Raw genomic sequence first — 6,860 nt, 5'->3', positions numbered from 1 at the left:
TAGTCTGCAACCACAAATATATAATGCGTTACAGCATAACTATATCACCACAACCTCGCTGATCACGATGCAACTTGGTTAGGTAACGATCAATCCATAATACTGCCATGAGGTTGTTGACAACACCTGTCATATTTCTTGTACCTTTTATGATAAATGATGACTGTATTACAGTGTTTATCAGAGCGGTAACGGTAACATACACTGTATCATCGATCACTGCATAAAGAATTGGGTCGCTTTAAATATTTTAATATTCTTAGAATTACTTAGACCTAAAACACAATCCTTATTCACATTTTTTAGCTCCTACATTGAGTATACTTTATGTCTTCCTATAATATTCCGGTCATGAAATCTGTTTATATAAAAAATGTCAATTATGCCTTATTTACTAATACATACTTTTGATATTTTACATATTCATGTTATTTCATTGTATTATTAATATTAATCTCAATGTCCACTGTCTTTATTTTAATTTCTTCTTTCCACGTTGGTTTCATATTTCATTATAATCAATATAATTGTCTGTGTAGGACAGTTTCTTCTCGTCTCCTTTCGTTTCTGTCTCAACACATTGTATTGCATTGCATTGTATTTTACTGTACTGTATTGTATTGTATTGTATTGTATTGTATTGTATTGTATTGTATTGTATTGTATTGTATTGTATTGTATTGTATTGTGTTTTCTTATACATGACTCAAACTTCATCTGTTTTGTATGCCATTAAAACATAGTATCTAATGTATTTGCACTATTCATGTTCCTCTCTCTCCACATACCTTACATTTCCTCGCTATGTCTATCTCGATTCATATGATGTGCAGTTTCACCGAGCGGTAAGTTCTATTTTTTTCTATTCCATATTTTCTATTTGAAATGTATGTCACAATATAATTGTCAACATGAAGAGACTTTAGGCATTGGAAATATCAAATTGGAATATGATACAATGTTATGATTACTATTTTATGTTTTATTAATATTTGTAGTAATAACTCTTAAACCACATCGAGCTATATAATTTCAAAGTCAACAAGAGACGCGGTCGCCGTAAATGAAATAGCGCCCTCACCGCCAGAACTTTACCGTATGATGTATACTAGTATTTTCTTAGCTGTGTACATAATGATGGCATCAATCACCAGCATATACTGGGTGACGATATAAACTTGTTGTATTCAAGAATATATGTTCTTTTTTTGTATTTTCTTTGTATTCGTTTCTGTACATTTTGGGACACATCACTTACTACTATGCAGAACTGTAGAACATCCGTAAGTATCAACTCTTACTGTGTAATCAGAACTAATAAGCTCAATCACTGTGTATGTATGTATGTATGTACGTATGTATGTATGTATGTATGTATGTATGTATGTATGTATGTATGTATGTATGTATGTATGTATGTATGTATGTATGTATGTGTGTGTGTGTGCGTGCGTGTGTGTGTTGTGTGTGTTTGTGTATGTATATATGTATGTATGTATGTATGTATGTATGTATGTATGTATGTGTGTGTGTGTGTGTGTGTGCGTGCGTGCGTGCGTGCGTGCGTGCGTGTGTGTGTATGTGTGCGTGCGTGCGTGTGTTGTGTGTTTGTGTATGTATGTATGTATGTATGTATGTATGTATGTATGTAAGTATGTATGTATGTATGTATGTATGTATGTATGTGTGTGTGTGTGTGCGTGCGTGCGTGTGTGTGTTGTATGTGTTTGTGTATGTATATATGTATGTATGTATGTATGTATGTATGTATGCATGTATGTATGTGTGTGTGTGTGTGTGTGTGTGTGCGTGCGTGCGTGTGTGTGTTGTGTATGTATGTATGTATGTGTGTATGTATGTATGTATGTATGTATGTATGTATGTATGTATGTATGTGTGTGTGTGCGTGCGTGCGTGTGTGTGTTGTGTGTGTTTGTGTATGTATGTATGTATGTATGTATGTATGTATGTATGTATGTATGTATGTATGTATGTATGTATGTGTGTGTGTGTGTTGTGTGTGTATGTATGTATGTGTGTATGTATGTATGTATGTATGTATGTATGTATGTATGTATGTATGTATGTATGTATGTATGTATGTATGCATGTATGTATGTATGTATGTATGTATGTATGTATGTATGTATGTATGTATGTATGTATGTATGTATGTATATGTGTGTGTGTGTGTGTATGTATGTATGTATGTATGTATGTATGTATGTATGTATGTATGTATGTATGTATGTATGTATGTATGTTTCTTTATTTAGGTCAGTTTATTGATATAACCAAAGAATAGTTTACAAAGTCATTGTGATATTCTGAAAAGTGAAAGTGGTATTTTGTCAAGTACACCAATTTGAAGTTTTAAATCTGTGAAAATATGTAATAACGACCTTTCAATTCTTTTAATTCTGAAACACTAATTCTGATTGATTTTTCTCATTTTCAGCATTGGCCATCACCTGGCAAAAAGGTGAGTTGCTATACTCTCGATTATAGAAAGCAGGATACGAGATAAAAGTCTTGTGAAATGCCTAATTTGAATATTGTGATTAACATGAAATATAATATTCTTAATGGTATATTCTATAACCTTAAATTATAAATTACTATCTATTGTTTTTGTCAAATTATGTATTTTCATTTTGTAATGCTAATGTTCTTATCTTTCTTATTTTCTCTCAAGTTATACGAGAAAAAGGTAAATATTAAACCCTTAAATTAGTAATTATGTATGGGTATGTTTAAATGTTTGTACATCTATCCACAGTCTGATTAAAATCTGATGTGGTGAAAGCGGCTAGATGTCTTTATTTACGTTTGTTTCCATGTTGTGTTGTTTGCCTTCCCACATTTGACCCTGTGTAATAGAAATTCTCGTTTGAATCTCGCGGTTTTGAGATTGTTTTTCAACTTATCACCACCCTTTTAGACTCAACGCGATGGAAATAGAGGTAAATATAGACATCTAGCCGCTCCCCCCACATCATATTTTTATCAGACCGATCTATCCCTAGCTGTCTGAGTAGCTCTACCTCCGTTCTTCATGTGTGTGTGTGTGTGTGTGTGTGTGTGTGTGTGTGTGTGTCTGCCTGCTTGTCTGTCTGTATGTCTGTCTGTATGTCTGTCTGTCTGTTTGTCTATGCATGTGTGTATGTGTCTGTCTGTCTGTCTGTCTGTCTGTCTGTCTGTCTGTCTGTCTGTCTGTCTGTCTGTCTGTCTGTCTGTCTGTCTGTCTGTCTGTCTGTCTGTCTGTCTGTCTGCCTGCATGTGTGTCTGTCTGTTATTTATGTTTTGCTGAATTATTTCAGTTCATTGTTTAAATAAACTATCGTACTCTACTAAATCTTGACAGAAGAATCATACTATAACAAAAATGTCCTATTATTTCAATAATGTTACAAAATAAGTTAGTGTCATTAAGAGACGTCACCAAATTATTTCCACAGTTCTTGTAAGAAAGAACATAAGGTGATAACTATGTTTCCTTGTAATATACAAATATGAAAATTTCACAGTGATAACATTTTTCTTTTTTCATTTTATAGTCCTTCCTGAAAAAAATGGCTAAATGGGAGAATCAGTATTGGTCGAATAAGGCAACTCACAAGATTAGACACGAGAAAAACACACCAGCTCCAAGTAAGAACTACTTAATGTTCTACTTATATGTTATTCATATTAAATCAATATTTTCTTATCATTCAAAGCACAGTCGAAATTAGTTGTTATGGGAAAAAGTCTTGTAAACTTAAAAGTATTGTATCTAGATCATGAAACAATTGACATTTATTTCATTAACCAATTATCACGACTTGCTTTTGAAATAATTTAAGAAATGTGTGTATATTTTGCCTTTGTTGTTGAAAGTGTTATATTTATGTACAAAGGTACATAGGCTTATTCAGTTACTACTGGCATACGTCTTTCTATTAAGTCTGAGCGGCGAAGTCACGAAGGAACGTCATCCCCTCCTGGACCATACCGTGAGGAGGGCGTATAGTCACAAGTCTGGTAGCAGACTAATAGTTACAATGACAGGTGTTCATGGTGCTGTTACGTATATCATTCTGCTTTATTGTCGACCTTTAGAAGCACAGTCCGACGTTTTGCTGTAAGACTAGTCAATGCATTGTTCTGTCAGTCACTTTACCTATTGTATGTCAATAACAGTATGTGTGTGTACACGACACTCATTCATTCCATGCTGCATCCTTTGCGTAGTCACTCATATCAGTGGTCACGTGCACCACAGAATAATCCTTAGCTTGTTATCCTACACACCATATGCGGCTCACAGTCTGTCATTATCAAAAGGATTCTAACTAGAGGGCGCCAACACGAGGACAACAGACAACTAAATGCAATGAATGAAGGAGTTAACAAAAATGTGGCTTGAACAGCTTTGTGAGTTCTTAGACATTACAGTGTTTTCACTGGTTAAGAATGCAACCTATTTTTGAAGTGAGACACTGGGAATGATTATATTCCAACGAGGGTTTTAGTCTTCAACTATCACAGACTTCACTTGTTCAAGAGCTGCCATTGTACAGCGTTCCTGGTTGCCAAATAATACAAAATAATTTGTTTTCTAAAAGTTGAGTTACATGAATCATATTAGCTCCACCACTTGTCATGTTTGTGACTGGACTTAAATTTCATAATGTTTCATTAAAATAACAAACCAGGCAGCCATAATGGCAACCATCTTGAATATTTTAAAATCTACCATGATGCAGCATCATGTAGAGCCTTAATCAGTACGGCTCACAGATGGAGAATAACTAGAAAGTCAAGTGGTCGGGAGTGCAAGGTTTTCGCTCGGACTATACAGTTATTCATAGTCTTCTTAATAACTGCATTAGATGCATGATTTTGGTGTTCTTGCTATGAGATGAAACGTTGTGCACAGTTATAATCCAATTCCACCATAACTGTCTTACAGATGCTGCTGTGTGGGAAGAGTTTGTGGCCAAGAAGTTGCCGAAAGTGCTCCCACAATGGAGTGCAGAAGATTATAACGCCTTTCTATATCCAGAAAGTTAAAGTATATTAGAAACATAGAACATATTTATTATTTTGGTAAGTAGTGATTGCACTTAAAACATTCCACAAACATCGAAAACAACAGCTCACTGTCTACTCAACATGGTAATGTCATAAGGTGACCATATTCGGTTGGATTTCACGCACATGACAGTGTCACCGTTCAATATATACTTTTATTAGTTGGAATACTATTTAATATACACGTATTTTAACGCAAAATAGAAGTAAGCACCCAAGAATGTTTCAACGTTCTTATTTCCATAAAATCTCAGTTGTATATACTCTGTTCTAATGCTTCCTACGCCAAGGAAAAGATTTACTAACAAATTTGGTCTAGTGCTCTCACCCTAAGTCGTGTATTAGATTTGCACAACATTGAAATACCAAAAGTTATGATGTAGCTCGAGTCTTGTTTATATAGAGGTTTTCACAACTAACTTATAGGATGGTTCATTTCCAAATATGTTATACTATTATTTATAATACTCTTTTTTTACTCTGGAATAGATACACCAAAGAATGTCCGTCCCCAATCAGAGTTCCCGACCGCTTCATTTATTTTCCCGTCAGTCCAATCACCATACGGGATGGTCCTGGATTTCCTCGCTAGACGAAACGGACATATATATGATGTATTGATACTGGAGACAAAAAGTAGAACCGCACCGAGGAAAAACAATCATGTAACGTCCCAAATACCTGTCTGATAAAAACATACCAACAAAGACAACTCTAGAGTTTGACTTCTAATACCTCCTGTTATCTTAACACAAACTAATATTTATAAAGTGTTTCTTTCCAATTTCTTTCAAATACCACTCTTTCATACGCCCCTCTCTTTATTGAAATGTATTTTTTGTTGCTTGTTCGAGTAAAACGCGTTTTGTCTGCAATTGATATAATAATTATTGTCGTCTGTTTTAATTGTCTGTTTTGGTAAATGGATGGATGAACGAATGAGTGGGCAGGTGGAACGATGGTTTACGGAGAGATCAAGCATGAACAAAATGTCAAAACCGATCAACAGCTATTAGATAAATATATCTATAAGATAGATAGATAGGTAGATAGATAGGTAGGTAGGTAGGTGGGTAGATAGATAGATAGAATACAAGATGTTAGATGCATAGACATAAAAAAATGAGAGGATAGATATAGATAGATAGTAGAGACAACATGATACATACATACATACATACATACATACACACACACACACGTACGTACGTACGTACATACATACATACATACATACATACATACATACATAAGTCCCGGTTTTAATCTCAGCATTTATTGGTATTATACAATCGATCTTAAAGAGGTACACTTTTACTAATTCTAAATCAAGGAATGTTGTGATTTATTTTGGTCCCAGTCCCTGTCATTGCAGTCATACGGACTGCAAGAAAAGAAGGAATTGAAAATAAACAAATCTACAGAATTATTTCTAGTCTATCATGTAAACTAATGTAAATGAAGGAGTCCAATATTTTTTTATGATATAGGTTTACATAGTTTTTACATTGTCATTTACTAAAATAAAAGTATTTTGCTTGTTTATCTGACAATGATGCAGCATCGAATAGGGGTATTTATTTTACTTCTTTGTAAGACATTACTTAAAACCGTTATAGAGCTGAACAGTTTGGAGAGAGGGAAAATGATTGAAAATAGTTTTGATCATATGCAAATTTATTCATTTATCTAGATGAGAATATGCAAAGTTATGTTAATATCCACAAATTACTTTAAAAACTTGTCTTAAGAAGTGAAATTTGGATGACGAAAAGAGTTTGTCT

At 34.0% G+C, this 6,860-nt stretch overlaps 1 long non-coding RNA gene across 1 annotated transcript; it reads left to right on the top strand.

The window, feature by feature from the left end:
- Positions 1 to 837: 837 nt before the first annotated feature.
- LOC144448720 (uncharacterized) lies at positions 838 to 5,924 on the top strand. The gene is made up of 7 exons (XR_013482123.1): positions 838 to 845; positions 1,269 to 1,283; positions 2,459 to 2,482; positions 2,696 to 2,710; positions 3,558 to 3,651; positions 4,955 to 5,091; positions 5,566 to 5,924. It is a non-coding gene; the product is annotated as an uncharacterized LOC144448720 (long non-coding RNA).
- Positions 5,925 to 6,860: the final 936 nt, after the last annotated feature.

This window comes from Glandiceps talaboti, chromosome 17, assembly GCF_964340395.1.
Source record: "Glandiceps talaboti chromosome 17, keGlaTala1.1, whole genome shotgun sequence".
NCBI classification, from domain to species: domain Eukaryota; kingdom Metazoa; phylum Hemichordata; class Enteropneusta; family Spengelidae; genus Glandiceps; species Glandiceps talaboti.
This window is presented reverse-complemented; position numbering and strand designations above follow the sequence as displayed.